We start from the raw sequence: 24,070 nt of genomic DNA on the forward strand, positions 1-24,070 counted from the left end.
CATCAACAGCTGTTCCAATTTTCTCTGACCTCCCACTGTGCACCTCCTTCTTACAAAAATAATCATTGCCAGACATGTACGATACACCTGACTTTCCCCCAAAAAAGTCCAAACGGTTCATTTACAAACAGATGCGACTCATGAAAAGAATGACTTATTTTCCCTTTTGTTCATGAAACATATTGAGAGGAATTTGTTTATTATATGCCCACATATGAACATACAACCCACACACACCCACAGCAGGAAATCAAAAATAGTGATGTCAACTCCCTCGTCCCGGCTTTCTCATCACCTTTGACCCCTAGAAATGGTATGTATGTGTAAAAGGGGGATTCCCTCCAATCAGCCTCGGCAATCACACTTGACTCTCCAGGATTTCTGTTTCAGCGTGTGTGTTTGGAAGTGGGGGGTGGGAGTTCAAGCGTGAAAGGTTACTGTCAACACAGACACCTGCTTGTTAGCTACTGACCCCCCCCCCCCCCCCCTGGCCGTGTATTGGTAACCCTTGCCAACTTCCCCTCCTCTTTTCTCTTGAAACAGATGCTGGGGTGGGGGGGGGGGGTCTCCGAGCTCATGCCCCTTGCCCACAGTGCCAAGGGTGGTGAGGGGTTAACTGGTGCTAGGTCAAACTGACAACAGGCGCTTAGTCCAGTGGGAAGGAAGTGACTACATCACACTCTCAGATGTGAGATGCTTCCTCCATCCAATGTCAGGGTATGTTTGACTCAGCTGGAGTCCGGCCCGGGGCAATGTTTAAGCACTCACTTCAAGCTCGCTCCTGCTGATGATGAACTGTGCATGAAGCACTTGGACATGACTAAGGTGTGAATGACCTTTCTGGGGTTGCTAGCCAAAGCAACAAATCTCATTCGCAATTTGATGTAAAAAAAAAAGTGTTGACATTTCTTCTTTAAATCAACTCTGAACAAAAGTTTGGAAATCTCGAGGTAGAAACTCCATTGCTTTGTATTCCAATACGTTTTGCTTTCATGGACTGTCAAAGACGCACTTCAAAAAATGAGCCTGCACCTTATATGTGAAGTCATACAGGTCTCAACAGGTCTCGCAACGACTGTCAGCATCCTCTAACTCCATTTCCAGCTGTCGAAGAAGTAGTGGGTCACCGCAGCCTCATATAATGTAGTGTGCCTTATATTTGGAAAACTTTGATATATTTAGATATTATATTTGGGGAACTTTTGTCATTCATTTAAGGTGCGCCTTATTTGTGGAAAAAACGTGAAAACAGATAATTCATTTGGTGTGTGCCTTATAATCTGGTGTGCCTTATACACTGGAAAATACGCTAACTTGTAACATTGAAAAATCAAGGTCATGTTTCCCATTGAAATAAATGGAAATGGATTTGATCTGTTTCAGCTTCTAAACAAAATCATCAGTCCTTTTTTTTATCCAAAGAAATTATTTTCATTTGGTCATTCCCCCCCTCCAAAAAAGATAAATAAATTCTGCATAACTCAAATTGCTCATTAACTCGTTCACTGCCAGACGATGTGCAAAAATGTGTCCACTCCAGTGCCAGGGTTTTTGTCATATGTCACGCAAATTCCAGGACCCACAGAATATTGAGTTTGAAGACTACATGAACATTTGATACTGTGTAAGAAATCTTAGACTCTCTTCTTTCTTCAGAAAAAAGTTAATTTCTAAGTTATATGCGTCTGGAGTTATCTGAGCTTGAAACCGGGGCGGGTGTCCAAAATACAATACAATACAGACATATTGATTTATATTGCGCTTGTACAACAGCTGAAACTGGAACAAAGCACTAACATGGACAAAAGGCAAATGCTGCCTCCTTGTGGAAGGCAAAAAACATTGCCAGAGGTCTGACCAACACCTTATCGGCACCCAAGCAAGAAAACCCAAAACCCGAACAAATTTGGGAATGGCGCTCCATGTCATCTTTTCAATTCCCAAGTACATTTGGGAATGGCAGTGAATGAGATAAATGGGAGGTTTGCGACTCCAGGTTCCACTTTACTTGAGATCCAATTTCCATTCGGTGTGCGCTCAAGCGATGAGTAAGATGTTCTAAATGCGCTCTCCACTGCCAATGAGCGACTTTGCATTGGTCAGTGACTAAGTTGCAAGCTTCACGAGTTTCACCGGCTGTGGAAAGTCATGGAAGCAAAGTCCCTTTTGTGGTATCCCCGCTCCTTCTTGTGTTCTGTCTGGCCTATATTCTTGATCCTGTCATGTCCAGGCCAGTGGTTTGTAATGTGCAAGATGGGGAGGAGCGAAAAGAGAAGAGAGAGCGAGCGACCACATTGAGGGGCGATCAAAGCGTCAAAGCTCAGGAACCACAGGCCTCGTGTGCAAGGCGGCGTGATTCATGGCCTCGCGGATGCTCCAGTTCTCCCATGAAGGAATTGTTGACGTTGCTGCCATTGGCCATCCATCAAGTGACAACCATGCACCCAAAATAGCTCAGCTATTTCGTTTGGATGGAAACATACGTTCATGCGTGCCCAAGTGTGACGAGTGACCCTGAGAAATACTGCACGTCCTTGTTGCTGATGAAAGTCAGGGGAGTAGGAACGACATTTAGGCTTTGACGGAATCGTGTTAGATCGATCAACTTCAAAAAACTTCCTCCACAAGCAAGACGCCCACCACCGTCTACTCGATTTCTGGTCATATTTACTCATACACTGTAGTGTACGGGCATTTTCAAAAATTTCTAGATGTGAAATTCACTCCTATCCTTTTATTTTGAAGGTAACTTCTCATACCACATGTTATGGATGATCTAAGACCAGCCAGCCTTCTGTCAAATGGAAATCATGGACAAAGACACTCAGGTTAGTGATCAGTCTCTACAATTGTATGGATGGATATTTGAAAGATGGATGCAGAGCAAATACTTGAACTCATTCACTTCTATTCCCAAATTACTCGGGAATTGAAAAGCATGACGTGGAGCGCCATTCCCCAATTTGTTCGTTTTTTTTTTTCTCCCGTTCTTGGCTGCCGATGAAGCGCTGGCCATGGCCTCTGGCAATGTTTCTTCTTTCCACAAGGGGGCATCATTTGCCTTTTTTCCATGTTAATGCTTTGTTCCAGCTTCAGCTGTTGTTAAAGCGCTATATAATCCAATACTGTATGTATCGCATTGTTTTTTTGGACAGCCACCCTCATTTCAAGCTCACATAACTCCAGACCCATATAACCTTGGAATACATTGTTTTTTCCTGATGAAAAAAAGAGAGTCTAAGGTTTCTAACTCTGTATTGACTGTTGTTATAGTCCTCAAACTCAATATTCTGTGGCTCTTGAAATTTGAGTGACAATGACAAAAACCCTGGTACTGGAGTGGACACATTTTTGCACACCGTCTGGCAGTGAATGAGCTAAAGTCCACTAAGTGCTCGTGAAGTCAGTGTAACAGAAGCAACGGTGTGTCACCGCCGAGGCGACAATTGGACTAACTGGGATTCTGCAGACCCCTCAAATGCCTTCATGGGATGGCACAAATAGGGCAGATGGATTTTTGAGGAGATCTTAAGAAGATCATAAATGCATTGATCAAGGCACGTTCACATCACCAGTTGGCTGCTCAACAGACCACAACACAAGCAGTACGCGGAGGAGTCGGAGGTAGCCACTGCCACTTGAAAGGCTTTGTGTCATGTGGCCGCGGCACCACAAACGCACACACAAGAACCTCAACCAGAACAAGTCTTATTGTTGAAGAGACACACATGCAGCGGAGCACGTGTTACTTCCAAACCCTTTGCAACAGGGTGATTGTTAGATTTTTTTATTCGTTCAATTTAATCCTTGTACCACAAGTACCGACTCCACAAATGTTACACGAAATTCATGATGCCATCACTCAAATGTCGTCCACACAGATTTCCCAAATGTGGAGATTTTAAGTAATGTCAATTGGGTTTTCCTATCTTCAAGAACCATTGTGAGATATGGCAATGTGATCTGACACAGAAATAGAAATAATTGAAGAAATAGAGAGGCTATCTCTCTCTCTCTCTCTCTCTCTCTCTCTCTCTCTCTCTCTCTCTCTCTCTCTCTCTCTCTCTCTCTCTCTCTCTCTCTCTCTCTCTCTCTCTCTCTCTCTCTCTCTCTCTCTCTCTCTCTCTCTCTCTCTCTCTCTCTCTCTCTCTCTCTCTCTCTCTCCATACTGTATATTGTCCGCGCACTTAATCACTAAGGTTGTGTTTACTCTCAATTACGTATTGCGTATGTGGAGAGTAGTGCTTGGCTGAGTGGTGCAGATCAAGTCAGTCTTGCAAGAGCATCATCGAAAAATGTGTTTCCTAACATCCAGTCATGAGCAATTGAACCTGATTGAAAAAGTTTGTGCGTCTCGACGTGGCGTGCGTACGTGCACGCTCGCACATCAAGTTCCATGAAAGCAGTCGATTCAGCCCCTTGGTGGTATGCGGATGACGCTGCTGTGGGAGCCCACTGATTTTTTTCTCATATCTTTTTCTTCTTTCTTTGTCTGCCCCATGATGCCCCCCTCTCTCTCTCCCAAGCAGGGGCGCCCAAGCTTGGCCCGGACCCAGACCCACATTTCCAAACTGAGCCATCACACGACGGCGTGCACAGAGCCCCGCCGCAAGGTCTTTATGAAAAGCCATGACTTCAAACTTTCCAAACTGTCAAAATAGGGCGAGAACCAGAGAACGGCAGAGAAGGCGCAAGCAAGAAAAATGCCTTACAGCCCTGGCATTGACTCAATGCCAGGTAGGCACTTTGTGTGACCCAGAAATACACTCATTTGCATCTTTGTGCATCTCGGGTGAGATCTTCATGCCGAGCGACCGATCTGCAAGCTGAGCCAAAGATGGCATACTTGGTGTGCAATTTACAATCTCATCACATAAACAGTCAAAACATTCTGTATGAATGTGTTTATACCTTCTAACAATTGAGTGTCAAACCACATTTTTAATTATAAACGAGTGGTTAGATGTAATCGTGTTTGTCAAAACCTTGGACACTTGACTATGCAATGGGGATTTTGGAGTTATAAGACTAGAGTGTCCCCTACTGGATACTTTAGGTAGGTTCTGTTCTTGTCCTGAAGCATCGTCATCACAATTCTTTGCACTCAAGTGGCAAGGCTAGAAACCATGAGGAAGATTTAGAAATGAATCCCGTTGATCCGTCGGAGGCAGAACACTTCATTTCAGTGCATATGAGATTCCTCATGTTTTTTTTCAAAGGAAACCACAGGCATGTTGTTTATGGCTGCCAGCATTGGTGCTTAAAAGCTATTATTTTATTATGATTAGCATGATCAATTATAAACAATTCCCTAATCCATTTCCTCAGCAAAAAAAGTATCCAAATAAACCTCTGGAGAACTTGTAGAGCAATTTCGACCACCCAGGGACATATCCTGGGCCCACTATTGTTCTACACACAAATAGATATGAACAATGAACTTATTCACTGCCATTCACACATTTATTCGGGAATTGAAAATATGACGTAGAGCGCCGTTCCCAAATTTGTTTCGTTTTTGTTTTTTCGTACTTGGGTGCCGATAAAGCGCTGGTCATGGCCTCTGGCCATGTTTTTTCTTTTCCACGAGGGGGCAGTATTTGCCTTTTGTCCATGTTAGCGCTTTGTTACAGCTTCAGCTGTTGTTAAAGCGCTATATCAACCAATACATATGTATCGTATTGTATGTTGTACACATGCCCACATTTCAAGCTCATATAACTCCAGACCCATATAATTTAGGAATTAACTTTTTTTTTGTCATGAAAGCATGAGTCTCAGGTTTCTTACGCTGCATTGAATGTTGATGTAGTACTAAAACTCAATATTCTTCGGGTCCTGGAATTCAAGTGACAATGACAAAAACCCTGGCACTTGAGTAGACACTTTTTTAATAATTAATAATAATAATAATAATAATAATAATAATAATAATAATAATAATACATTTCATTTCTAAACGCCTTTCAAAACTTTCAAGGTCACTTTACAGTCACAGCATATTTTTCCTGCGGGTGAGCAGCGGAGCCACACGCACCCGCGTTCACTCAACCTGGAAGTATCATGTTGATGTGAACTCGTGAAAATGATAATTGCTACTGTTCTCTCTGAAGTAAATTGCAAAATGTCATTTTAAAAGGACAAAGATGTTCTTGGCCAATCTACAAAGCACATATTTCCAGCAGAGCTCCAATGGGTTTGATAAATAAGTCTTTTTCCACTTAACACTCGACATGTCTGGAAGTGAATGAGTTAAATTCAAGGTAATTTGTTGTGGAGGAAGAAACACTGCTCTAGGACGCAGTCCCCCGAAAATCCGGCAATCCAAATGTGACATTGGCTACATGTGCTTTCCTCCATTGAGTGAATTTGTAGTCAAACAACAGAGGACATTTTGTTCAGTTTCCTCTGGGTACGCTCACTGCGGTTACCCTCGATGTGAATTTTGCCTAAAAAAACCACACACACACACACACACACACACACACACACACACACACACACACACACACACACACACACACACACACACACACACACACACACACACACACACACACACACACACACACAAGTACACGCACGCACGTACAAGCAGGCGGCCTGTTGTAGCCGCCTGGCTGGAAAAACAACAATGTAAGGGAGAACTGCTTCCATATGTGGCTGCATACACCCAGATACCGAAACATCTACAGTAACGACCTAACCATACACAAAAAGTCATGAAACCGCACTCGTCTTTGCACAACCTTGAAAAGTGGCCGCAAAAGCACACGTCTGTTTCATATTGAAGGGGAGCGCATGTGTTACATTCACTTTGATTTCAACGCATCGTCGGTTTCACCGGACACGGTGGGTGTATACAGCGCGGCAGTCTTGTGAAGGTTTGGCATAAATCAGACTTTCCCGATAGATCGTGTCTTGGATGATAGAAGGAGATGCAAGTCCATGAAAAGAATTGATGTGATGTCAACAACGCCGTTTGCAACTGTCAACATAAAGTAGCAGTTCACTTTCGAGGGGTGAAAAATGTTCCAAACTACCAATACTTACATGCAGTTTCACTGTAAATGGTGGTAAACTGTTCCAAAAAAACAAACAAACAAGGGAAGACATTGTCATCAGCTGCCAATGTTTGGAATCACTCTTAACTCATTTACTGCCAGACAAGAATGTGTCCACTCCAGTGCCACGGTTTTTGTGATTTTCACTGAAATTCCAGGACCCACAAAATATTGAGTTTTAGGACAACATCAACATCAGTGCAACATTAGAAACCTATCTTCTTTCATCGTAAAAAAAGAGTTAATTCCCAAATTATATGGATCTGGAGTTATCTGAGCTTGAAATGAGGTCAGCTGTCCAAAATACAATGCAAGACATACATATTGGTTTATATGACACTTTAACAACAGCTGAACCTGGAACAAAGCGCTCACATGGAAAAAAGCAAATGCTGCCCCCTTGCAGAAAGGGAAACAAATCCAGAGGCCATGGCCAACGCTTTACTAGCACCCAAGCATGAAGAAAAAATACGGAAAAATTCGGAAATAGCGCGCCATGTCAATTCCCAAATAAATTGAGGGATGGCAGTGAATGAGTTCAAAGTCAAACGCGTGTCCATACAGGCTTGGTATCAGAAACACTCTTTGCCCGCCTTGTTGGGGAAAATGGCCATTTCCACCGAATGTACATTAAGGAGGGAATGACCCACCAACTATACACCCAAGTTGTACAGACCGTGAAAAGTAATGGTCCAGAAAAAAACACGATAAGAGAGAGTCGCATAGACAGATCCAAAAACATGTCTGCAGACCCTGTGAACTTTTAACCCAACGAGGGATTTTCCAAATGTGCAATATCGCATTAGAGCACACACAGAGAGCCATTTTGCTGATGGGCTCGCCCGTGCTTCACTGCAAACAATTACTGATGGAATCAGAAGTCGGGCTTTCCGCCACTGTATTGAAAAGGACGCTGGTCGTCCGAGCTCGGCCCAGCTGTTTGTTTGCCTTTCAGGGAGTCCATGTTGCAATTTTCTTCCATCTACCGTATTTTCCCGTGTATAAGGCGCGCCCCCGATGAATGGTGTCTTTTAGAACTTGTTCCATATAAGAGGCGCACTGGACTATAAGGCGCACCTTCAATGAATAAAAAAAGTTTGACAAATATCTCAGTTATAAAGCGCTATAGTAGAGGCTTGGGTTATGCATCACTTCTTCTACAGGGGGAAATGGAGTCGATGGCTGCTGACAGTCTTTACAAGACATGATGTGGCCCAACATGACTTGATATATAAGGCCCATCTGCCTAGAAAGTCAAGGCTTTGCAAGACCTGTTGTGGCTCAACGTGACTTGACATATAAGGCTCACATGCGTAGAAAGTCAAGGCTTTGAAAGACCTGTTGTGGCCCAACATGACTTGACAGTAAGGCTCACATGCGTAGAAAGTCAAGGCTTTTGAGTGTGCCTTATATCCTGGAAAATACGGCAGTTGCAACGATAGTGGGACGACATTATCAGTCCAGGTTTCTCTTATCTCTTCCTGTATAGAATAGTTGTCAAAGTTCAGCACTTTGCTACAGCTTCAGCTGTAGATATCCATATGTATTGTATTGCGCATGCGTATGTGGAACTGTCGCGGCTTGGAATTGAATCGGATTTACTTGGGACAGGAGATGCTAGACAGTCTCTTTTCGTTAACGGATGCTACAGCTTCATTTTTGCTTTTATCATTTAGCTTGTAGCAGATGTGCACATTTCACCATGACGTCCCTGATCCACTGGTGAAAAGGACGCTTTGATCCTGTCCTGTTTCACCTAGAACTGCTTTTGTATTGTTCATAGAATGTTCATCAGCCATTTTTTTCCCCCCAGACTTGAACATTTGCTTGTTCTCCTTCTTTTCGTGGCCACCAATGTGGCTACCTGCGGGTCTTTTTTTGCACCACTGAGCACAAGCAATTCCCATCGGCTATGTTCACACCCCACCCACGCGGATACGTGCGCGACTGCATTGGCAAGCAGCCTTCAATTTCCTTGACCTTTCCATCATGCTGCCAACTTCCCCAACTCGGAGCACCCGAGCAAGATAGTGGGATCGCTTCATTTGAGGTTGTGGCATGAAACCGTGGTTATGGCCAAGTGGGGGCTGGCTGGTCCAAAGAAGGATTTAGGGGGTGGGGGACAAGTTTTGGTTAGATTGAAAAGTTGGCCACGTTGTGTTTTAACTCCTTCACTGCCATTCACGAATTTATTCGGGAATTAAAAATATGATGTAGAGTGCCATTCCAGAATTTGTTCGGGTTTTATTTTTTCATGCTTAGGTGCCGATAAAGCGCTAGCCATGGCCTCTGGCAATGTTTTTTTTCTTTTCCACAATGGGGCAACATTTCCCTTTTTTCCACGTTAGCGCTTTGTTACAGCTTCAGCTGTTGTTAAAGCGCTCTCGACACAAATAAGTATGTATTGCATTATATTTTGAACAGCTGCCCTCATTTCAAGCTCATATAACTCCAGACCCATGTCATTTAGGAATTAACTCGTTTTTGTCTGATGAAAGAAGAGAATCTAAGGTTTCTAACTCTGTATTGAATGTAAATGTATGTAGTCCTACAACTCAATATTCTGAGGATCCTGGAATTCAAGTGACAATGACAAAAACCCTGGCAATGGAGTGGACATATTTTTACACGTTTGGCAGTGAATGAGTTAATGACGGCACTTTTTTTAAATTCAGGTGGTGGTCTTTATTTTCTGCGCTCTGTTTGAGGTGTGACAATAAGAAGATGCCAACAACCTGCTGGTAACAACGTAAGAATCATGGCTTATTATTCTGGTAACTCTTTTGCGTGAGACAAAAATAACAAACAAACTTGACATCTTTTTTCCAGCTTTCCAGATTCTGGGGATTTCCACTTTGGAAGTGTCATTTGCCTTTTTGTCCTTCATGAGGAGGAGTCATAAGGTATGACCCTGTCATATATTGTGTTTGGAATTCAAATACAGCCATGACACAATGAACAAGACCATATCAAACACATTGTGTGCTTATGGGGGAAAAGCATACCAATTCAAAAAAAACACTTTCAGGACGGACAGGCGGCCATTCACTCACACTTTGTTCGACCTCACTCACTATATTAGGTTACGATCACGCCCGCTTGATTTTCCTGCCTGGCCCGAGGCGATTGCCCTTCCTTGACGACAAGACTGCCCATTGAAATCCATTAAGAAAACTGTAAATAAGCGTAGCTAACCGTGACTGGGGCTAATCCTATTGACCAACACAATGGACACTCGGGACAGACCGATGGCTAAGCGGCTCTTGGGGAAAGGACCGCACATAGGCGGCCAATCATCATGATTATAGAGAATTAGTCTCGGAAGTCATGTCTCAATGGCTTCAGAGAAAGTCTCGTGCGCACACTTGACAAATTCCCGATACATATTGTTGCCGTACATGAACATGCATTGAGGCATTTAAGCGCAAACGTAAACTTGCACCACTCAAACAGACACAGGGGACTTGTGGAAGAGGTCAAAAGTTCATGAGACTCTTATTCACTGCCAGACGTGCAAAAATGTGTCCGTTCCAGTGCCGGGGTTTTTGTCATTGTCACGCAAATTGCAGGACCCACAGAATATTGACTTTTAGGACTATATAAACATTCAAAAGAGTAAATTCCTAAATTATATGGGTCTGGAGTTATATGAGCTTGAAATGAGGGCAGCTGTTCAAAATATAATGCAATACATACATACACTCTCCAACATTATCATTCCGCCATATTTTAAAGGACAGATGAGTGCCGCTACTGACCTAAGTCTGGCATTATCAAAATCTCTACATCCAACTGGCATCATATGCAATATAGGGGAGTGAGGGGGGTATTGTGTTGTCTGACTGTATCGTTTTGTGATATGAGGTCACTACAGTGTAATCAACTACAACAAACATACAGCCAGGTGGCAACATTGGTTTTTCATCTTTTCTCCGCACAACACACACACACACACACACACACACACACACACACACACACACACACACACACACACACACACACACACACACACACACACACACAAACACACCCCCTTTGTTATAATCTGCAAAGGAAGGTCTTCTAAGGCCGGGGTCAAAACACCGTAGACCAGCACGGCCCAGCTCTGGCTCCCAGATGTTCACACACACACACGGTCACTCCATATCATCTCTATCTTCCTCCCTCGAGTTGCTAAGCAGCTGGCGGCCATGTGACTGTAGGGGTTGTACTTCCTGCTTCCTGTCATTATAATAGATGGTTTGGTGGGGATTCCAGTGCCCCCCCTACCACCCACTATCAGCAACCACCAAGCACACGCACACACACACACACACACACACACACACACACACACACACACACACACACACACACACACACACATGCAGGTCCGTCCTCATCAACCTCACGCTTTTGCCCCTCCCATTTCCTTGATAGATCTAGGAATAGATCATCGCCACATGCAGAGGCACTAAATAACGTGAATACAACGTGCTTAAAACTCAATCTTCTGTGGGTCCTGCAATTCAAGTAAAAATGACAAAAACCCTGGCACTGGATTGGACACATTTTGTCTAGTTCAATCTGCTATTTTATTATGTATCATTTTACTTATGGTTCTATTGTTATGTGCTTTGTTTTATTGTTTTTATTGTAAAGTGTCCTTGGGTGTTTTGAAAGGCGCTTGAAATTAAATGTATTATTTATTTTTTCATGTCGTCTGCAGTGAATGTTTTGTTCGCACTTAAATAAAAATTGGAGCTAAACTAACAAATGAGATTCTGGAAAGTTCAACACAACTGAACCGTACTTGGGCAGTCCCGTATTTTCTGGTGTATAAGGTGCATCGGAGTATAAGGCGCACGCCCCAATGAATGGTGTCTTTTCAAACTTTTTCCATATATAAGGTGCACTTTTAATGAATGAAAATAGTTTTTCAAATATAATCGATATAAATATATAAACGTTTTCCAAATACAGTATAAGGCACACCACGTCATGAGGCGCTACAGCAGAAGCTGGCGTGACACACTACTTCTGCTACTGGGGGATATGGAGTCAGTGGCTGCCGTCAATCATTGCCAGACCTGTTGTGGCTCAATATGACTTCACATATGAGGCGCATATAAGGCGTAGGGTCATGTATTGTATATGTATTTTGTCCCATCACTTCATTATATTATTGAAGTTTTCAAAAATCTGGTTGTAAAATAAGTTAATGGACTTCTCCTGCGCTCACTTTGCAAAATCTTGTGCAACATCAATCCGTGGTATTGACCACATGGATGTTTAGACTGCACTGTGCACACGTTTCTGGCGTGCCGGCACACATTAAACCTTGCACGCCTCGATGAAAATGTAAACACTGTTATAGAAATGTACTTTGTCGTTTTGCCTGCAACACACACATAACACTAAAGCGCTCTGAAATTCCATCGGGAATCCTTTTTTGGGTCTGTTTTTAACCGATCATTCTGGTTCTACTTAGGACCAGGAGTCAGACCCATTCCATGCTATGTTTGAAGACACAACAATTGACAGGCAGACATTGTCCTCTCTGTTTTTTTGTAAGATCTTTAAGTCACTCCAGGTTTACCATCTATAAACTTGGCTAACCAATAGAAGTATCGAATTCAACCGCCCAAAATTCGACAGTTTATTGCAACGTGAAACTTGCACCCATGAAAAAAATGAACCTAAAACTTGTAAGTCTGTGAGAAAAAAAAATTGTTTAGCGTGAAGCACGTTCACCTTCAGATAGATGGGCGGTGTGCGGCGTTTGGCTCTCCTTGCTGTACAAGACCAACTCTTTGGCTTGGAAGTCAACTTGTGTGATCTTGGAGGCCCCCGACGTCTGCATCCTCCTCCTGGATCACCATAAGAGTTGCCTTTCTTCAAATTACCGAGACACTCAAAACAGATTTCATGACCGGCAAATCGAATTGCATGCGAGTCTTTTTTTTGTTTCGTTTTTAAGGGACATAGCCGAGCTCGGAATCTGACTGAAGCTCCAACGTGGAGGGGTCTGTGTCCCACTGCAAGATCCTGACATCACCAATTGATCGGGTAAAAGAAAATACATGTCATCAACAAACAATAATTGTGATGAACTCATTCACTGGCTTTCCAAATTGAAAATATGACGTCGAGCGCCATTCCCGAATTTGTTGGGGTTTTGTTTTTTCATGATTGGGTGCCGATACAGCCATGGCCTCTGGCAACGGGTTTTTTTCCTTTCCACAAGGGGGCAGCATTTCCCTTTTTGCCATGTTAGCGCTTTGTTCCAGCCTCAGCAGCTGTTAAAGTGCTATATAAATCAATATGGATGTATTGCGTTATATTTTGGCCCTCATTTCAAGCTTATATAACTCTAGACCAGTCATGGGCAAACTACGGCCCGTTAGGCTTTTTAATCCGGCCCGCCGAATTTGCCTAAATTATAGTAAAAACAGTGTCTGAAACTCACGACAAAAAGTTAGCGGACAACAGGGCAGATAACTGAAAAGTTGACTGCCCCATTTTTCACAACTTGAAGCACAATGAGACAACTAATCACATTAAAAAAATTGTCACAAAGTATAAAGTTCTTTTTAAATCAAAACTGTACCTACTACAAATGCTACCTTGCTTAATTTACAATAAATGTGCATGGCTGTAGAGTTTGCTGCAGTAGTCGATTGTCATTGTGGCGCACAATGCAACGTTAGTATTGCTTCCTACGAGCCACTAAGCCCCTTTCATAAGTCTCACGTACACTTTACAGTCACGGTTTAATGTAAATTTACGTTTTGTAGCGTCACATATGTTGTTAGCTTCTTTTGAATCTTTCTTCTGGGCTGAGGTTCTGTGCATCGATTTTGGAAAATGACATGCAATTGCACGACTTTATAACGCTTGCGAAAGTCCGGAAGAGAGAAGCAGGCTCCTGACTGGTTGCCGTGCCGAGTATGCAAATTTCAACTGCAGGTAGCCGATGTACACGTGTATTGTTTGCGCGTGAAGGTGAGGGCGTCAGTGGAGAGTTTGCGGTCAGGACAAACCATCTATGATTTGGCGGAATTTAACACAAGTAGGTATTATTGAGCTTGAATATTTCGTTGTGTAATAATATGTTTTGAATGTTGAAAGTGATTCCATTTTTCAATAAATGTTGATTTCTTTAACTTTGCCCCTTCAATGAAAACTTTTTAAAAACAGATGCAATCTTGAAAATCACAGTGCATATGTTATTTTAATCTATTTCCATTTCCTCCTCCAAGTATCTGCGAAATAGTATGTAAACGCCATATTCCTTGAGACAAGTTTATTAACTGATCAGGGATATTTTTCACATTTGAAAGACTTTTAATAAATTGGGTTGTAGTGTTCTTACTGTGCTATGAGGTTTGTACACACTACATTTAAAGGACAACCGGCACCATTTTTTTGTGTTTCCCACTGACATCAGAAAAACGTTTTATAGCATCTAAAATACCCAAATCAGGCAGGCTGATATTTTTAGTTAAATGAAAAACACAAATAAAAATGACTTTAAAATGAATCTGGAAATAGCCAGTTTCAGAAGGTCCCACCCCCTTGTTCGTGACGTCACGCCAAGACGTCTTGCCTTGTTCGAGAATCAAAACAATGGCTTCAGATTCGGAGAAGATGTTTTCTTGTTACTCATCCAGTTATGAATATGATTCAAATAGTTCTGAAGAGGAAAGCATAAATGTTTACAAATGATTCAAGGAGTCCTCCCATATCAATTCGAGCCATCAATGACAGCAATGTAGCACCCAGAAAATGCAGAAGATTGCGCCCAAGCTCCGTTGGAAATGGGCTGATTTGTCCGCTGGGAATTTGTGTCAGCGAATATGAAATAGTTGTCTTGGTGCAACACACAACGATTCACCATGGCGTTATTTATGTGTTTTCCTTCTAATTTTGCCACCAACACGGATCAACACGGAGTTTTCAGACCAAACAAAGTACCCAAAATGCATTGTGTGTCGCTTTCTCGGTCAGGGGCGGTCCAAACGTGACGTCACATGGGGATCGTCATCAACTCGAAAACAAGACTTCATGAATATTCAGCGCAAGTCTTAAAACGGAAACTATAGCTATATGCTGTGGAATCTTTGTAAAATACGCTCAGTCTAAATCATTTGAAGTGATTTTATAAATTATGGACATAACTTGTCCAGAGGTGTCGGTTGTCCTTTAATTCTTTAGGTTTAGTATTTCTGGCCCAAACACTCTCTCCAAATGCTCCTGGCCCGGCCCCTCTGTCAAATGTTTGAACCCATTGAGGTCCGCGAGTCAAAAAGTTGGCCCACCCCTGGCCTAGCTCCTCCACGACAGCCTGCATCCGTTTGCACCAATGGACAGAGACTGGTCTTGTTTGCAAACACAAAGCGTGCACTCGTGTGTTACATTTTATTTGATTGTACTTTTTTGGGGGTGATCACTTTCACTCCAAATGTTGATGTCTATATTTTGCATCCTACTGATCAAAACGACTTGTTCTTGCGCCAAGGTCTACCTGTACGAAATGCTGGACAGAACCAGATTAGAGGTAACACTCAACCACATTATTCACAAGACAACATAACGGCATGCAAACTGGGCCATGAACATCATCTGCAGCTGTGCACAATTGCGACGGCAGAGTTTTTACAAAACATTTTCGCCCCATTGGTGTTATTTTTAATTTTTAAATTATGATGCATTATTGTTATTTCCCCAAGCCACTAACTCTTTCAACAGTAACCCAAATAGAAGTGTACAGTGCCTCTTTGCAATTTTTTTGATGATGAGACTAGTACAGTGTGTTCTACCAGAAACAAAGTTGTTGTGTATTCTACGTACTTGGCAATAAAGATGATTCTGATTCTGATTATACTCAATCCTGAATATTTAGGTCCGAATTTATGACTCAAGGCTCTTGAACCTAAATAAAAGGCTACTTTTGTCACAGTTCTTTATTATTAAATTAATCATTAAACTATTCTTTTACAATGAACAAAACATCATATTGCAGTCAAATTAAGACGAGTTCTAACTATACGGCCAGTTGTCACATTGTGGTTGGCGACCAATGGGTGACGCCGTCGTCCCTGCCTGCTGCTGCACAGGTGGAGGTCATTTCAATCAGTGGCAGACTGTCACGCTGTGGTTGGCGACCAATGGGTGACGCTGTCCACCCCGTCTGCAGCTGCACAGGTGTAGGTCGTTTCAATCAGTGGCAGTTAAAAGGGCTCCTAGCACACTGGTCGACGTCGGCTTGTTGGGCTTGCCGCACCCCGTTAGGTACGTTTCATCTTGCATGCAGATTTGTACTTATGGTTTGCGTGACACTTTGTACTCTTCTTTTCAGGTGACTTTGATTATTTGTGATTTTCTTGGGACGTCAAACTAAAGTAAGTCCCGTCTGGTTATATGCTTGGATATTAGTTATCACTGGTTCGGTGTGCGTGTCAAAGCACCGGCGTTTCCTATAGGCGGGCCTGTCTCAAGGCGCTGCATTCACATTGTCAGACGACTCAATGATGTTCAAATGACGTCTCTTTGTTTTCTTGCTTTACTCCTTTGTCTTTTTCAATGTGAGGCGAGAACATGGCTGATGCTTCTTCGCTCAGGTATCAGCGGTTTCCTGGGGATGTCAAACGCAAGTAACTCCTCTCTTATTTTCTCTCTACTCTTAAAAGTAGTTTTGGAAACATGTATGTATATTTATATACATACATATATTTTGTTACCAGGCTGTCTGTGCATTGAAGCGCAGCAGCCTCTCCACCCTGAAGGTCCTTTTTTTGCCGCGGAGCTTCACCACTTGGAAGGCACCTCTCTGATTTGTTGACACACACCGGCTGCCTAATCCATATGGCACGTTTGACCCATTGCTGGGGTGAGGGGAGTTCCCAATATTCAATGCAGGTCTGTATAACCCAAGAATAAATAATTCATTTTTCATTCAATCATCATGAACACGTCTGTATATGCCTCCTCCAGCGCTAGTGGTCAGATGGGCAGCTTCATCAAGACTGACAGAATGCTGAACAAGATTCCTGCCGGCGACAGAAAGTGAACGTAGTTGGCGGTGTGGAACTCTTCCTGATGAATGTGTAACGCCACCTAACTCTTAATCTGTGAACCCCTGAAACCAGGGGTTCCATGTCCAAACCTGATCCTCAATGACCGCCGTCCTTTTTGTTTTCTTGATGTTCCAGGAGCACATTAATGCTGGCTGCAGGCATACGGCACGTTTGACCCATTGCTGGGGTGATGTGAGCTCCCAATATTCAGCGCAGGTCAGTATAATTCATTGTGCATTCAATCATCATGAATGTTTGTTTATGCCTCCCCCAGCGCAGGTGTTCAGATGGGCAGCTTTGAGATTGACGGAATGCTGAACAACATGCCTGCCGGCGACAGAAAGTGTACTTGGTTGGTGGTGTGCACCTCTTTCTGATGAATGAGTAGTAATAGATTTTATTTTAAGCGGCTTTCAAAGCTCTCAAGGACACTACAGTCACAGACAAGCATAGGTTCTATAATAAATCAATACGTAAAATACAATTATAAATGGTAACAAGAGAGCTACACAGAATGCAATTTTAAATAGGTGGGTAGTAACGCCACCGATCTCGTAATCCGCGAAACCAGGGAATGTCAAAGCTTGCCCCTCAATGGCCACTGTCCTGTCTGTTTTCTTGCTGTCCCAGGATGAACACATCTGATTCAAACAATCAGGATCATTCAAATGCTGGCTGATGAGCTGATTGTCTGAATCAGGTGTGTCCCACCCAGGGAAGCTGGACCATGGAAGGACAGCAGTCGAGTGCCAAGTTGAGACACCTGTTTTTGGGGGTCCCGGATCGAGTTAGGGTGTGCTTTGGGTTTAATTCAGGCGTTGTACTGGAGGTTTGGGTAAAGTTATGGGGTTCGAGTGTTCATTAGGCAGCCGGTTAAACGGTTTGACTTATAGGCAGCTAGGTTGCTGTGGTACGCAGCATGGAAATTAAGAACACAGATGGATTTGTCAGTTTCATGTACGTAGAGGTCTTGAGCTCTACTCGCATTCATCAGAAAGAGCTGGGCACCACTCCTGCTGAGATGACCTACCTACATTCGGCACAGGTCTTTATAACCCCTAGAAATCTAAATATCTACAATGTTAACCCCCGTAGTTTATTAAATCAATGTTGACATGACTGACGTTTATGCCTCCCCCGAGCGCCGGTGTTCAGATGAGCCGCTTCATCGCGACTGACGGAAGGGTGAACAAGATGTGCGCCAGCGACAAAGTGGACGTGGTTGGCAGTGTGCAGCTCTTCCTGATGAATGAGTAACGCCACCTAACTCTTAATCCGCGAAACCCTGTAACCAGGGAATGTCCAAACCTGGTCCTCAATCAACGTCGTCCTGCCTGTTTTCTTGATGTTCCAGGATCATGTTAATGCTGGCTGCAGGTATACGGCATTTTTGACCCATTGCTGGGGTGAGGTGAGTTTCCAATATTCATTGCAGGTCAGTATAATTCTTGTGCATTCAATCACGAATACGTCTGTTTATGCCTCCCCCAGCGCCGCTGTTCAGAAGGGCAGCTTCATTGAGACTGATGGCATGCTGAACAAGATGCCTACCGGCGACAGAAAGTGAACGTGGTTGGCGGTGCGCAGCTCTTCCTGATGAATAAGTAGTAATAGATTTTATTTTAGGCGCCTTTCAAAGCTCTCAAGGACGCTTTACAGTCAGACAACCATAGGTAATAAATAAATCAATAAAAACAGAGCTACACAGAAAATGCAATTTTAAATAGGTGGGTAGTAAGGCCACCTATCTCGTAATCCGGGAAACCCAGAAACCAGGGAATGTCAAAGCTTGCCCCTCAATGGCCACTGTTCTGTCTGTTTTCTTGCTGTCCCCGGATGAGCACATCTCTTTCAAACAATCAGGATCGTTCAAATGTTGGCTGATGAGCTGATTGTTTGAATCTGGTGTGTCCCACCCAGGGAAGTTGGACTATGGAAGGACAGCGGTCGAGTGCCAAGTTGGGACACCCCCTGTTTTTATGGATCCGGGATTCGAGTTAGGGTGTGCTTTGGGTTTAATGTAGAATTCAGGCATTATACCGGAATTTTATAATAATGCATTTAATTTAAAAGCGCCTTTCTGAACACCCAAGGACACTTTACAATAAAAACAATAACATCATGATTGGGAAAAGTTAAGGGGTTTGATTAGGCAGCCGATTAACCGGTTTGACTGTTAGGCAGCTAGGTTGCTGTGGTACGCAGCATGGGAATTAAGAACACAGATGCATTTGTCAGTTTCATGTATGTAGAGGTCTTGAGCTCTACTCGCATTCATCAGAAAGAGCTGAGCACAACTCCTGCTGAGATGACCTACCTACATTCGGCACCGGTCTGTATAACCCCTAGAAATCAAAATAAATATCTCTAATGTTAACCCCCGTAGTGCATTCAATCATCATGAACAAGTCTGTTTATCCCTCCCCTAGCGCCGATGGTCAGATGGGGCACCTTCATCGAGACTGACGGAACCCTGAACAAGATGCCCGCCGGCGACAAAGTGGATGTGGTCGGCGGTGTGCAGCTATTCCTAGTGCATGAGTAACGCCAACTAACTCGTAATCGCGAACCCCCGAATCCAGCGAATGTCCAAACTGGGTCCTCAATGACCGCCGTCCTGTCCGTTTTCTTGGTGTTCCAGGATTGTGTTATTGCTGGCTGCAGGCATACTGCATGTTTGACCCATTGCTGGGGGGGAGGTGAGTTTCCAATATTTAGTGCAGGTCAGTATAATTGTGCATTCAATCATCATGAATGTCTGTTTTTGCCTCCCCCAGTCCCGATGTTCAGCTGGCCAGCTTCGAGACTGACGGAATGCTGAACAAGATGCCCGCTGGCGACAAAGTGGATGTGGTTGGCCGTGTGCAGCTCTTCCTGATGAATGACTAGTCATAGATTTTATTTTAAGCGCCTTTCAAAGCTCTCAAGGACACTTTACAGTCACAGACAAGCATGGGCACTAAAATAAGTAAATAAAAAACGAATGCATACATAAATAAAATAAACAAATAAATTAATTAAATACAAGAAATAAATTACAATTATACATGGTAACAAGAGAGCGACACAGAAAATGCCATTTTAAATAGGTGGGTAGTAAGGCCACCTATCTCGTAATCCGGGAAACCCAGAAACCAGGGAATGTCGAAGCTTGCCCCTCAATGGCCACTGTTCTGTCTGTTTTCTTGCTGTCCCCGGATGAGCACATCTCTTTCAAACAATCAGGATCGTTCAAATGCTGGCTGATGAGCTGATTGTTTGAATCTGGTGTGTCCCACCCAGGGAAGTTGGACTATGGAAGGACAGCGGTCGGGTGCCAAGTTGGGACACCCCTGTTTTTATGGATCGTGGATTCGAGTTGGGGTGTGCTTTGGGTTTAATGTAGAATTCAGGCATGGAGATTTATAATAATAATAATAATACCTATAATTAATAATTTACAAGCACCTTTCTGAACACCCAAGTGCACTTTAAAATAAAAACAATACATAAAACAAAATCATGATTGGGTAAAGTTAAGGGGTTTGATTAGGCAGCCGGTTAACCGGTTTGACTGTTAGGCAGCTAGGTTGCTGTGGTACGCAGCATGGAAATTAAGAACACAGATTTGTCAGTTTCATGTACGTCGGTCTTGAGCTCTACTCGCATTCATCAGAAAGAGCTGAGCACCACTCCAGCTGAGATGACCTACCTACATTCTTCACAGGTCTGTATAACCCCTGGAAATCAATAAATATCTACAATGTTAACCCTGTAGTGCATTCACTCATCATGAACAAGTCTGTTTATCCCTCCCCCAGCGCTGTTGGCCAGATGGGCAGCTTCACCGTGATTGATGGAATGATCAACAAGATGCACGCTGGTGACACAGTGGATGTGCTTGGCTTTGTTTGGGAATCTAAGCAGTGCGCAGCTCTTCCAGGTGTGTGTAAATTGTGGCATGGCCTCAAAAACTTTATACTTGTGTTTAAGCGTTGCAATGTCAGCATCGAGATATTCTTTGGTCTCTGCCCAGGTTTCTGCTCCAGCCCCACCCAAAATCATCGCCACCACCAATCCTAAATCCTAATCCTTCTCATCTCCCTTCAAATCATCAAAATCCTTTAACACTAATATCGCAATACTACCTCCGATAGCTAAACCATAACACTAGTACGTGACCCAAACCTTGCTAACTGTTAAATTAATTCTAATCCTGGTTTGACTCCATAATCCCTAAATCCTCCACATAACCTCTAATCAAAAACCTAGGCATGACATGCTCTGGGAGTAAAGTGCCCCAGTCAGGCTACTTTTGGAGAGAAAAGCCAAAGATTAGCCACAATACTTCCAAAAATAGTCAGCCCTCTGTCAAGCTGGCCTTTCTGTTTTCCTGTTATTCAGGTCTAATACACTTAAATACCCTTACAAATCCTCAAATTGTCAAACATAAACTTCCCAAATCACCTCCAACTCACTCTAAACCTTACCCACGTCTCGTTAAAATGACTAATATCGTAAATATTAAATACTTGGGCCCTCGACGTCCAAGTGTCCTTCCTGTTTTGCATCTATTCAAGGTTTAATACACCTAAATCAAACGATCAGCTCATCAGCCAGCTCTCAATTACGATTACGATCCTGATCATTTGATTCTGTTGTGTTGCACCTTGGACAACTGGAAATCAGGGAGGACTTGACAAAATATAACCTAATTTGGAACACTAAACCCTAATGTCCCAAACTAAACAAACTCTAAAATACAACCGACTACTCGCACTAAACTCAAAATACGTATCCTCAAATTGTCAAACATAAACTCCGAATACCCCAAATCACCTCACTTTAAATCTCTAGAATTTTACTTTTAATTCCGGGTTGAGTGAACGCTGGCGCGTGTGGCTGCCGCTGCTCACCCGCAAAAAATATCCTGACTATAGTGTCCTTGAGGGTTTTGAAAGGCGCTTATAAATTAAATGTATTATAAACCTTACCCACTTCTCGATAAAATGACAATAATATCGTAACAACTTAAAGATTAGCCTAAAGAGATAAATTCCAGATCTAATAAATACTCGGGCCCTTGACGTCCAAGTGTCCTTCCTGTTTTGTATCTGTTCAAGGTTTAATGCACCTAAATCAAATGATCAGCTCATCAGCCAGCTCTCAATTACGATTACGATCCTGATCATTTGATTCTGTTGTGTTGCACCTTGGACAACTGGAAATCAGGGAGGACTTGACAAAATATAACCTAATTTGGAACACTAAACCCTAATGTCCCAAAGTCAACAAACTCTAAAATACAACCGACTACCCACACTAAACTCAAAATACGTATCCTCAAGTTATCAAACAAACTCCGAAAACCTCAAATCACCTCACCTGACTAAAGTGTCCTTGAGGGTTTTGAAAGGCGCTTATAAATAAAATGTATTATTAAAATTATAAACCTTACCCACTTTTGAAAATGACAATATGTAATATGTCCAAGTGACCTTCCTGTTTTGCATCTATTCAAGGTTTAATCCACCTAAATCAAATGATCAGCTCATCAGCCAGCTCTCAAATACGATCCTGATCATTTGATTCTGTTGTGTTGCACCTTGGATAACTGGAAATCAGGGAGGACTTTTGATAACCATAATTTCACATAACTAAGCAAATTTGGAACAATAAACCCTAATGTGCTAAAAACAAAAATCCAACCAACCGCTCAATCCCTAACCAATAGAAGCTACTAATTTCATTCTTAACAAATGCTGAACCAAATCACCCTAGTTTAAATGTAGTATCATCCTTGCCCACTTGATAAAATGACAATAGTATCCTAAAATTAGCTTAAAGAGAGAAATTCCAGATCTAATAAATACTCGCGCCCTCGACGTCCAAGTGTCCTTCCTGTTTTGCATCTGTTCAAGGTTTAATACACCTAAATCAAATGATCAGCTCATCAGCCAGCTCTCAAATCCGATCCTGATCATTTGATTCTGTTGTGTTGCACCTTGAATAACTGGAAATCAGGGAGGACTTTTGATAACCATAATTTCACAAAACTAAGCAAATTTGGAACAATAAACCCTAATGTGCTAAAAAAAAATCCAACCAACCGCTCAATCCCTAACCAATAGAAGCTACTAATTTCATTCTTAACAAATGCTGAACCAAATCACCCTAGTTTAAATATAGTATCATCCTTACCCGCTTCTCTCTCAAACTTTCGACAATACCCTAAGTGTAAGATTAGTCTCAACAGTTTGGGCTGTCCTTCCTGTTTTGCACTTATTCCAGGCCTAAACCCCAACCTCTATCACTTCAGCCTAAACTCCTACCCATACTGCCCCTCCCTCCCCTTCCAATGGTGGCTAATAAAGAATCTGTTTTCCCTCCTACCATCCATTTCCTGTTCATTTTTCAATGCTGCTCCAACTGAATAAAGATGTGTCACAACAAAGCTTTATCTGTGTCCATGGCTTTTATTACTTTTTTTTGGGGGGGGGGGGGGTAGATTTGGCTTAGGTCCGAGGCAATTGGAGTTCACGCTTAGGTGTGGTGGCTTAGGGATAGTTTTCTTCAGGTGTCGCTTTTTTTTTTAATTCTATTTTTTTTCAGGCTTAGGAGTTTAGTTTTCAGGTTTTTTTTTTTCAGGTTTAGGAGTTTAGTTTTCAGGCGTCTTTATTTTCAGGGTCTTTTTTTTTTTTTTTTTTTTAATTTTTTTTTAGACATCGTTTTTTTTACGTCGTTTTTTTTTTCACGTCGGTTCTTTTCCACTTCATTTTTTTCTTGGGGTTGGGGTTGGGGTTGGGGTTGGGGTTGCGGTTGGGGTTTGGGGGTTTGGGGGTTGGGGGTTGGGGTTGGGGGTGGGGTTGGGGGTGGGGTTTGGGGGTGGGGTTGGGGTTGGGGTTGGGGTTAGGGGTTGGGGTTAGGGGTTAGGGGTTAGGGGTTAGGGTTAGGGTTAGGGTTAGG

The 24,070-nt window shown here is 42.8% G+C and overlaps 1 long non-coding RNA gene across 1 annotated transcript; it reads left to right on the forward strand.

Moving 5' to 3' along the window:
• The first annotated feature begins 16,504 nt into the window (after positions 1 to 16,504).
• Positions 16,505 to 22,932, forward strand: LOC148883336 (uncharacterized). The gene is made up of 13 exons (XR_016118617.1): positions 16,505 to 16,698; positions 16,793 to 16,967; positions 17,043 to 17,155; positions 17,261 to 17,317; positions 17,400 to 18,170; positions 18,281 to 18,378; positions 18,480 to 18,536; positions 18,617 to 19,457; positions 19,555 to 19,666; positions 19,767 to 19,824; positions 19,903 to 20,831; positions 20,926 to 21,047; positions 21,141 to 22,932. It is a non-coding gene; the product is annotated as an uncharacterized LOC148883336 (long non-coding RNA).
• The last annotated feature ends 1,138 nt before the right edge of the window (positions 22,933 to 24,070 follow it).

Source organism: Hippocampus bargibanti, linkage group LG20 (assembly GCF_051943395.1).
Source record: "Hippocampus bargibanti isolate YZ-2025 linkage group LG20, ASM5194339v1, whole genome shotgun sequence".
Classification (NCBI taxonomy): Eukaryota; Metazoa; Chordata; class Actinopteri; order Syngnathiformes; family Syngnathidae; genus Hippocampus; species Hippocampus bargibanti.